The sequence below is a fragment of the Sturnira hondurensis genome, unplaced genomic scaffold, assembly GCF_014824575.4.
Source record: "Sturnira hondurensis isolate 20B ecotype Veracruz unplaced genomic scaffold, ASM1482457v3 Scaffold0001120, whole genome shotgun sequence".
Taxonomy (NCBI): Eukaryota; Metazoa; Chordata; class Mammalia; order Chiroptera; family Phyllostomidae; genus Sturnira; species Sturnira hondurensis.
The window spans coordinates 7073090-7084837 of NW_028073751.1; the positions used below are offsets into that span (position 1 = coordinate 7073090).

At 40.3% G+C, this 11748-nt stretch overlaps 1 non-coding gene across 1 annotated transcript; it reads left to right on the plus strand.

The window, feature by feature from the left end:
* Positions 1–7917: 7917 nt before the first annotated feature.
* LOC118998888 (small nucleolar RNA SNORA21) lies at positions 7918–8053 on the plus strand. The gene has a single exon (XR_005068978.1). It is a non-coding gene; the product is annotated as a small nucleolar RNA SNORA21 (small nucleolar RNA).
* Positions 8054–11748: the final 3695 nt, after the last annotated feature.

An 11748-nucleotide genomic window follows, 5' to 3' on the forward strand; every position in this document is an offset into this window, starting at 1 on the left:
GAGGACTTGAAGATGCTGAAGGGAAAACATGGAGGTAATGATTGTTATATGCTTTAATTCATGAGGGATTTTTACCCCATATCCTGGTAGCTAAATTTCCATTTGACTTCAGTGATTTTTCTGAGATACATGTATGTATTACAAAGTGATCTAAAGATTTTCTTTAGATCTTCCTGTGTTCATTAGAATTCTATTATTTCTAAGTATTTAACTAATGCAAAACTATAAATAAATATAGAAATTTATTTGCTCATGCTGGTCTAGACCTCATGATTTAAATACAATATCCTCATCTCTCCCCCTCTCTGTCCTTGAATTTCACCTTTTTTCCAGCCTGGCTTTATTCTTTATATAAGCTCTTCCTCTAATGGTGGGAAACAAAGGCTGCTGTGAGTTAGCTCACATCACCCTCACACTCAGAATCCCAAAACAGCTTCATTCACTCCCTTCATTGAATGTTGTGGGGAAAGTCTAACTGTTCTGGTTTGGATCATTTCCATCCCTGAACCAATCCCTGCACCCAGGCGAATGGGGTACTCTGTCAGGCCTGGATTGTGTGCCAAAATTTGAGAATGAGTAAGTCCAGCCAAGCCTCGTAACTAAGCAGATTATTATGGAATAAGTAAGAGAGGGTTCCCAAAACAAAGGGCTGTGAAGCACAGAAGAAGAATGACAAAACCAGCAGATATTCAGCACACACACCATAATGGTTCCCAGGAAAAGCAATGGTCTTAAGGTAGATAATACCCTGTGTTCACAATTTATTCCATCGGTTTCTGCTACTGCCTCAGTCACCTGTCCATTCATCCATCCATCCATCCATCCATCTACTACATGTTTATAAAGTGCCCACCCCTGAAAAGGAGCTAAGGAATTCGAAGGTGTATAGCATGATTTTTGTCTTCAAGTGGCTTCTGATCAAAAAGGGAAGATGCTATTTCAAATACATATTTGGGTAAGAATTAAGTAGGCTGCCGAGGCACTAGTTTATTAGTATGGATCCATTCGTTTTTGTTGTTGTTCTTGTTCAGCAGATAAATGAGTGAATGAGCCTGACCTACTTCATTAAAATTTTATTTTTAAATAAAGGAGGTTGGTGGGGGAGGGGACAGATGCTTCACAACCTCAAAGTAAGTCAGAATGAAATACTCCATAATGGTATAAATAATGAACTACTAAATATTAAATATGGGGTGAATATTCCAGTTGGGAATTCAAGAGCAATGCTGGGAAGAAAATGGCATTTCAATGAGGACTTTAAAAAAGAAAAGAATTTCAATATCTAGAAGGTTCTTTGAGGTTGGGGGAACAGTGGGGTTAAAAAGCAAGGAGATGTAAATTGTTTGAATAGGTGAAAAATGCTAGGTGACTTGGACAGCCAGAATATGGGACACCTAGAGGATTAGAGAAAGTGTTATGCCCAGAAAGACGGTCTGGAAACAAATTGTGAAGGATTTTGGAATGCAGACCAAAGAATGACATCTGTTTTCCATAGATATTTTGGAGCCACTGAAGTTTGGGGGCTTTCTTGGAATAGGCTGTACAATAATCTGTGTGTCAAAGATAACTCAAGAAGCATAGCTGGGACTCATGAGGGCTGTGGTCCCCCAAAGTCACTTCAGCCCTGCGGACCTTCCCATTTAGCCTCTGCAGTTATGAGGAGACTAGGCATTTTTACATGTTTACTAAATTGCCAGTTATTTTCTCTGAAGAAAGCAGACTTTCACTCTCTGAGCATGCTAGTACCAAAATCATTTTTCACTGCTGTCACCACTGTCAGAGAAGAGGCCAAACCTCTGTGATCAGGGCCCACTTTGCTTCCCTCTATTCAAAACATTAATTAGGCTGCAACAAGGTCAAGGAACACAGAGCCATGGCACTTTGGTGTCCATCTCTAATGCGGCTGGCAGAGATTCCCAGACCCTTTTAGCACTCTTGGGGCTTCTGTTACATGTTAAATGGAAGTGCGTTTTATCAGTTCATTTGTGGTACATTTGTTCCATTTCCACCTCCATCCAACATGTCCTATTCACACCTCTTGTGTCAGAAGAAGAGAGAAATGCCAAGGAATTTGTGTTCTGGAGTATAGGGAAGATATCTTAGAAAAAATGTACTTTGAAAGAAAGGAATATGAGAAAATATTTATCTTCAGATTTTGTTTTTCTGTGTGGGACAAGAGCTGAAAGACATCAGCATGCAGTTGTGAGTTAACGTAGACACACATGAGACACGAAAAAGTCACAAGAACTGTAAGCTCATGGGCAATGGCATTTCTCCATCTGCAGTGGTGACAACATGACTGATATAACCACACCACCTCCTCCCTGCAGACACAGACAGCCCCCGCGTGAGATGGGATCCTGCTGCTGGCAAGAGGGGTGTGAGGGATGAGCCCTTTGAGTGTGAGGCATCAGTTCTCGCCTCCAAAGGTCTTGCCCACACAGACCAGCCCCACACATTCTCCCCACCACCACAAGGAGAAATGTGTAGGGAGTTAAAACAAGAAGAAACTTTGTGAACTACCACATTCCTTTTTTTTTTTAATGGAGAAAAATAAGATCACTGAGACATGTCATTCATTGTTGGTCAATACTGATAATAAAGCTACTAATGCTGAAGTGTATAATCTCTTATATGTGAATAGCATTTTACAGTTTATGAAGCATGTTCAGGTCTAGTCCCACCTACAATTCTCACGAGTCAGTGAGGTGACATTTATCATCCCTGTTTTACACATGAGGAAACTAAGGCTCTGGGGAATTACACTAACTCATCTAGGGCCAAAGAGCTAGCGAGAGTTGGGAGATGAGATGAGCATTGTGATACTCTAAGTATTAGGCCACAACTCCATTGCACCTTACACTGCCTTCCTAACAATTTCCACCAACGACCCCTCGTTCAGTGTTTATTTTGATAAGAGATTACAAAGAAAAGTACCAAAAGGTTTCCATGAGCTCCTAGGAAATCAGAAGCTTTCAGTTTCCTCTGAGTACACCTGGTATAAGTACTGTCTCTATCACAGAAGAGAGAGGATATAACCAAGGACACTAGACAAGCACACTTAACTAATCAGGGAGCAATTCAAAGTGAGCTACAATTTAGTGCTGAGTGGTTCCAGGAACATTTGATACAGGGGTTGAGAGGAGTGAGTGATGAGTGAAGGCTGCAGAAATCTAGGAAGGCTTACAACTGAGTTTTACAGAAACCTGGGCCATGAGCCCAGCACAACCTTCTACTACTTGTCACTCTGGGTGAGCCCCAGAAGTCTACCTAAGCTCCCTTTTATCCTCTGTAAAATGGATAGTCATATCTTAGGGTGGTGGTGAGAACCAAATGGGATAAAGTATTTCCAGTTCTTTGCAGAGGGCTTGGAAAAGAAATATTCTAGAAGGCCTTCATAACGTGCGGCATTTAGCCTGGCCTGATTGGGTGGCTGAGGTGGGAGGGGCACACACTGGTTCAGCAGAGAATTCAGCAGCACAACTCTTGCATTGGCATTCTCATTGGCCACAAATGTGCATGGAATGACTTTGCCCATCTTACAAGACACTGAGAGGGAGTGTGAAAAGCCCTGGGATGGTTGTCATACCAAGGACATCAATATTTGCAGATGGGTGCTTTTGGAGCTCAAGAAGAGTGTTAACTCAGACCTGGGCTTGTAGAGGAAATCAGCGGAGCACCCTGAGGCCAAACGTCAGTGCTTCTGAGGCACTGATGGCCAGAGACAGGAGAGAAGCTGGCTACTCAAAGAATGCCCCAATTTATTTTATTTTATTTGTTTTTGAGATGTGAACAAATCTCTAGGGCAGATTTTTCCTTTTCCTACAAGAGAATCAGTTAAACAGTCCTCTAGGATATGCTATTGCCATTCAAATTTCTATTTGATCTTAGCTAATTTGGCCATGAACAGAAATAATAGAATACAAACATTGCAGGCTGTGATGATAAGTGTTTGGTTTATTCACCCAAATGAATGCCTTATTGAGGGAGAGGGCAACTCTGAAAAACATGGCAAAGGTATGGAAAGGAGGTTGGAGGGTTGCATTAGCTTGCTAGGGTTGCTCTAACAAAGTATCACAGATTGTGTGACTTAAAAACAGCAATTTATTTTCTCACAGCTCTGGAGGCTAGAAGTCCAAGGTCTAGGTGTGAGCAGGGTTGGTCTCATCTGAAACCTCTGCCCTTGGCTTGTAGATGGCCATCTTTATGTTCACACAGCATTCTCCCTTTGTGTGTGTGACTGCTTCCAAAGTTCACATTCTCATAGAGAGGCCAGTCATAATGGATTAGGGCCATCCTAATGGCATCATTTTAACTTAACTACCTCTTGCCATTTAATCAAATGCAGTCACAGTCTGAGGTCCTGAGGGTTAGGACCTCAACATCTGAATTTTCAGGGGACACAATTCAACCCACAGCAAGGATGCTAGGAAACAGTGCAGATTCCCTCACCAGGGCAAGAAACAAAAAACTTGAGGTCACAATACTGGTGGAAAAGACTGCATGAGAAAAATTGGACCATGCTTTTTCCACAAGACAGCAGTGTGACTTCACAGTGAGCAACAGTCAAGAAGGACCTTCTCTGACAGAGGGTGGGTACTCAGTTCCAGGGGCAGTGACATCCTCTTTCAGCCAAAACTATCATCAACTGGGTTGACATGACATTACAATAGCTTCAGGTTTCAGGTAAGGTTTATTATCCACCACAACTTGCTTCTAGCCTATATTAGCCCTGTCTTGGGGATGAAGAAAGGAGTTATGCCAATGTCTTAAGACAAAGAGAAGGAAGGGAATTAAATGACAAGAAGAAGTGGACACAAAACACCCAATAGTTACAGGGGCAGGTCTAGAAGCAACACTTCAGAGTAAAATGGAGGACATCAGGACATGTAAGCACTCTGGACATATTCAGAAATGTTAGGAAGGTTGGATTTGTTTATGGTCGTGCAAGATGGGGTTGGCTTATTTTATATGTTTACCTTCTCTATAAAAGGTCTTAAAGGAGAAAACATGATTTTTCTGTAATTACATAAAGGAGAATAGGGAATTTTAAAATATATATGAATTGATACATTAGTTAGCCTTTTGTTGTCATTGTCATTGATTTAAACTATGAGCTTTTGCACAATGCTTCCAGCTTCTAGAAATACTTTTCTTTAAGCCAATGCTTTTAAAGGTATTTATTTGGAATGGTTTTGAGTAGCACAAGGAGAATTCTCGACTAACCAGGAAAAGAGGGAAGATGTGTGTGAGGACAATTGGAAGGGACTATGGTGAGTCTTGGGGTAGACAGATCTAAAGGGTATTACTTATAAGGATATGAGGGCAAACCCAAAATCTGAGGAGGCAACTTGTCTACTCCAAACCTTCAGGACTACGCACATCACTGGATGACACCGCACTTCTTCAGCATAGCTACAGCTCATCCTTGATCTGGTCTCGCCAGTCTCTGCAGCCTCACCATGCACCCTCTCTCCCTCTCACTCTGGGCCATCTGTGCTGGCCTTCTCTTTTCTCTTCCAATGTGCCCAGCTTGCTTCTGCCCTAGCACTTCCATTTATGGATCCATCCTTCCCTGCATCCTCTTTCATCAGATCTTTGCCCAACTTCTCCTTCTTGTCATTCGAATCTCATATTAAAGGCCACCCTCTTAGGTAAGGCTACTCTGATTACTCCAGCTAAAAAAGCCATCCTGTCTACCCCCATTGCTGTCTATTAGTACTCATTTATTATGATGTATCTTGATTTTATTGTCTATTTGAATGAAGATTTTTGAGGGGAGGACCTTGTTTTCTTCTCTGCTGTGTCTCCAGCAGAGGAAACATTTGTTGAGTGAGTGAATGAATGTCATCCCCACTGGTACTCTGGGTCACAGCATTCACACATGCACACATCCTTCTACCTAGACTGGACATTTAAAACATTCATCTTTGACAGAATATTTCATTTCTTTCTTATTAGCCTTTTTTATCAGACCTCCTCCTCTCCCCCCCCAAAAAAGGCACTTTAAAATAATTTACAAATCATAGAATTACTGAAATTCCATGGGCTTGAAAGAGCAACTAAGAGGAATAGTCCAATTATCCCACTCAGTGCTTCAAATGCCACACTGTGTTACTCCCAATAAGAGGTTTTCTGGTGTCTACCTCAACATTTTTCAACCTTTTTCATCTTGTGGTACACCAAAAGATATTTATTTTGCTGATGTGGCAAAAATAGGTATAATTTTAATTCATTCACAGCACAACAAATGCTATGGTTGTATTGGCTGTTGTCATTTTTTAATTTGACAATCTTAGGGAAAAGAGGTCAGTGCCCCTGACTAAATAGTCAGGTATTGCGTGTTTTAAAAATTCTTGCAGCACACTTGTTGAAAATTGCTTTAATTTGTCTTCCTGGTGTTGAGTTATATAGGGAACCTATTTGCATGACATGGTGAATGTAGCCCAGCCCCTGATTTGGAAAACTGATGGGGAGTGAGTTGGCACACAGGAGCCAAGCCCACAGATTGGTTTTCCCATGGGGAATCAGGACTGCGTGGTACCTAGGCTGCTATGAGGCTTGCTTTTTGCTAAAACTCCCTCACCATGAATTGAGGCAGCTACTGTGTATCTTTAAAGTAGCTTCCTAAAGTCTGTGCTAAACCTCCCAGGTATGGAGTGTAACCAGTTCAATCACCTTTCTCCTTGCATTTGCAAATATCCTTTTTCTTTGAAGTAATTAGCAACATTCTTTCCTTTGTTATCTGTAAAAGGTAATCACCTACAACAACCTATGCATAGTAAATGAGGACCATTCTCTTGTAATGTACCCAGAAAGGCAATAAAAGCTTGTCCAGGCAGAGGTTGGGGCCCTCTCTCTCACTTAGAGAGCACCCATGCAGTCCCTTTCTCTCCACAGGACTTCTGTAGTCAGTGTGAATTTGTTCATTGCAGCCACAACATATGGACCCCACAGGCTGGAGTCCACATCAGAGTCACATGAGTTCTTTATATATTTTGGAGATTAGACCCTTGTTCAATGTATCATTGGCAAATATGTTCTCCCATACAGTCAGTTCCATTTCGTTTTGATAATTTACAATAGCCAAGTGTTGGAAACAGCCTAAGTGCCCATCAGTAGATGAATGGATTTTAAAACCGTGGTACATTTACACAGTGGAATACTATGCACCAGAAAGAATGAGAAAGTAATTTCTACCTTTGTGACAACATGGATGGAACTGGAGAATATTATGCTAATTGAAATAAGCCAGTCAGCGAAATAAGCCAGACAAATACCATATGATCTCACTTATAAGAGGAATCTGGTGAATAAAATAATGTAACAAGCAGAACAGAACCAGAAACATGGAAACAGGGAACAGACTGACATCTGCCAGAGGAATTGGGGAGGGTGGAATGGTAGAAAGAAGGGGAAGAGAAGAACAAACATGTATGAATGACCCATGGACATGTACAGTGCCATGGGGAGGGACTGTGGGAATGGGGGTTGGGTTGGACAAAGGAGTCCAAAGGCAAGAAGGGGAGGTGGGATTGGGACAACTGTAATAGAATAAACAAAAAAATTTTTAAAGAAAGATTACGGAGATATTTGGGAGGTTGAGCCCATGCATGGATGCTAGTTCCCTTTGCTGGATTTCACAACCTAGGTAACTCTACATCCTCACCTGACCACACATCACCTCGCTGAAGACAGGCATTGCCAGTCATATCTCCTATTCCACATTGGACTTATATAAGCAGCACAGCCATGGTCCTTTTAATTGTCATTCATAGACTATGGTCTAACATCCTCTTCCTTCCCAGTTATGGTAGTCCAGCTACGTACTCTCTTAGTGTCTGTCAATGGTGTCCCTCATGGTGACTTCAAGTATTACAACTCAGCCCTCAAGTGGTAGAAAGGGCCTACAAATGGCCCCTTTGAAAAGCACTCATTGGGTCTTTCCCTAATGACTCACTGAACCATCAAGAAAGGGCAAAATGAAAACACTGCTTTTGGGTGAAGTGGCAACATGTAGTGCTGTTTCACCTCAGTTGGTGGTGTGATAAAGGGTTAAAAATATATTTTAAAAAATTAAAAAATTTAATTTAATTTAATTTTAAAATTTTCAAAAGGGCCTACAAATGAATGCTGAGAGAGGGAAATAAAAAATTTAAAAAATCATTAAAAGCTTCAAGGACCACCCATATTCCATTAAACTTGGGGCATATTTTGGGAGTCAGACTATATTAAACTTTTTTTGCACAGTAAGATATGACACAAAAGTTCATCAATAAGACTTCAAATTTAAAAATGATTTTAAGAAACAGTGCTTAGTGAAGCAAACATTATTCCCATCTTAAAAGATGGGCCTATTTCTTGTGGTCACAGAAGGGGGTGGTTTCTGAGAGCACAGGCACACTCAGGTCCATCAAAAATATCAGTCATGAGGACACAATCATTGTGAACCAGCATATTCTGCCTACATCTCCCCAGGAGAATGTATGACATTAGCTTTAGATCTAAGTTGAGACAGCAGCATGAAATCATATGGACACTTGAGTGTTATCTTCCCCCAAAGAGTTTCATTTTCTATAAATTGCAGGAAACCTGACACATATATTAAATTTTACTATGGTTGAGTGGGAGTCAGGGGGGAGAAAAGGAGACAATTGTTGCTTCCAGTATCAGCACCCATTATCGCCTGATACATGTTTTGTTCTCTTGGGGGCATTTCCTGACACAGATTTTCACACCAACCAAAAAGTTGCATTTTCAATGGAAGTAGAGCCGATGTATTCAACCACAGAAGAGGTGTGGCTAAAATGAAAGAAAACCCTGCCTGTGGGGTTTTTTTTTTTCTTTCTTTTTTGTTGTTTGCCTTGAGACCATCAGCTCTGGGCAATCAGTCATCCATCAGTAATGTTGGAGAAGTGTCTACTTGGAGCAGGAGCCTAGAAGCCCGATGCCTGTTAGATGAGAGCATCACAGGCCACCTGAGAAAAACACTTTGTATTCCCCGAGCTCATGTATCTGTCAGCCCACAGTGTTCCCAAGTGCACTCCAGGAAAAGCTATAACCTGCTATTCTTTTCTGCTTGGTCATTTCTAACCCTTTCTGAATGGTCTATGTGTACATGTTAAAAACAAGGGTTAGGAGAGTGTCATATTCATGCCTTATTAGAGGAAACATAAACTGGTACATCCTACTTGAAAAGTTATCAGAAACCTTAAAAATGACCAAGTCCATTTATCCAGTAAGAGCTTCTGGGACACTACTTTAAGGAGCTATTCAGAGACTGAAATTATATGAATGAAGAAAAATGTAATCAACAATCTAAACACCATCAGGAGAAGAATTATGAATTGAAATAATTATCACGTAGCCACTTAACTGATGCATTGTTATGCACTCCATGAAAAGATGTTTTCAAAGGCCCTTCCTATGAGACTCAGGCTTAAATGAAAAAGGATAGGAAATTAAACATGGTCATTCTGATATTGTATTTTTTAATTATACATGTAAATACACACATGTATAACAAAGGAAATCACAGTGGCACATGTTTGGCAAAAACATTAATTGTTAAAAAAATTAATTACATGTGTTTGTACATGTGTTTGGGAGATTGATTTACATGTATTTGGGTGGCTATATTTCTTCTTTATACTTCCCTATATTTCCTTCTTGTCTATAACAAGTAGTTAATTCTTACAGACACAAGCCTCTGCAAGATGAATAAGTAGAGTACTATTTAATATAAGCTTAGTATCATGGAGCAATTGAAATAATTTGCTCAAGTTTATGATAGTCTTAAAATCCAGCTAGATAATCTTCTGTCCTGCATCAGCACATTTCCTAATGAACAAAATAGGGATTTTTCTGAATTATTCCCTGAAGACCAACCCTAAGCTCCCTGAACCACTGTTAAAGGAGAGACGACCCAGGTCCATGCAAGTAAAACTTTTAGTGAGTCTCATTTCAGCCCTTCAGACCCAAGTCTTCATTGCTGAACTCAAATACAGACCTCAGCCTCTGTCCCTTCAGTTTCCTCCCACTGAGAACTCTGAGCAGCAAGCAGTGTGTCGCCAGAAGAGCAATAGACAGGCTGTGTGAAGAATGGTTATCCCATGGAAGAATTTCCTGCCAAACAGCTGGCTGGCCAGCCTCTCAGAGCTCACTTTGGGCATTACATTTTAATGTCTGCCAAAGTAATTTGATTTGATTGGTTTCAGAGACCAATTAGGAGTATAACTGCATAATAATACTTATAATGGCTATATCAAGTTCAAGATTATTATTTGCCAGCTACTATGTTTAGTGCCTCAGGTGATTGATGTCACAGAATCCTTACAAAAACTTTCTAAGTTCTATCATCACCCCCATTTTTCAGATGAGGAAAAAGGTGTGAGGAGAGGAATAACTTATTCAGAGAACACATAGCTAGTAAATGGCAAAGTGAAGATTCAAACCATGATCTTGTCTGTCTGACTTCTGGACCTTGATTGTTTTCTTTTAAACTCTATTTTTTATAGCAGTGTAAGGTTTGCAGCAAAATCGAGGGGATGGTCCAGAGATTTCCCATATGCCCCGTGCCCCTACCTTTGCATAGCCCCCTTCATTACCAACACCCCTACCAGAGCGGTACATGTGCTATGTTCATAAACCTCCATTGACACGTCGCAATCACCCAGAGCCCACAGTTTACATCAGGGTTCACCCTTGGTGTTGTATAGTCTGTGGGTTGAGACAAATGTGTAATGGCATGTGTCCATCATTATGTATCACAGAGTCTTTTCATATAGGAAGAAATAAATTATGAAAAATGTTTTTTAAAAAGTAGAAAGGTAGAAGGAAAAGGATTTAAAAATATGAAGGGATTGAGCAAAAAGAGAGAGATTTTAGCCCAAAGGCATTATTTAGATTGAATCAAGACAAGTATTTCTCTGAAGAAGTGACACCAGAAAGAGTCCTGAAAGATGCTTTTATATATCTGTGGCACAAGGACTTACCTAACGAGACCTCTTCACCTTTTAAGTATCAATCTAAATGGCATTGCTGTGGCTGGGAATTCAGTAGCTGGTCAATCAAAAAATATATATGTTTAATGTTGTCATGCGAATATAAAGTTCCCTATAAGTACTTATGAAATTTTCAGATTTTTATGCCTTATTGAAGATTTTTACACATAGCAGGTGATTAATAATGATAACAATTTCAGCACTGGAAACCTACATTTAGGAAAAAATATGTGGGGTTCCAGCTTCCTACCAAATATTCTTCAAAGCTTATAGATTAAAAAAAAAAACAGCCAATAAAATTTAGAAAAGCACATCTAGAAAACAGTATTTAAGGTTTTTTAAAAAAAGAACAAATGGCCCTGTCTAGTGTAGCTCAGTGGATTGAGCGCGGGCCTGTGAACCAGAGGATCACGGTTCAATTCCCAGTCAGAGCACATGCCTTGGTTGCAGGCCAGTTCCCAGCAGGGGACGCAAGAGAGGCAACCATACATTGATATTTCTCTCCCTTTCTCCTTCCCCTCCCCTCTAAAGATAAATAAATAAAATCTTAAAAAAAAAAAAACAAATGAAAGTAGCAAATAAGGCCTTCCTCAATGAATTGCCAATTCTGATCATCCAGCCCTCATTTATGCCATACTCTTGACTAGAATTGCTTTGGCTTTTGGAGGCAAATTCCTACAGTCTTGTATTCTTGGCTGGTGCAGACAGAGTAAAGTTATTACAGGTGAACCTCTTAAATTCTGAA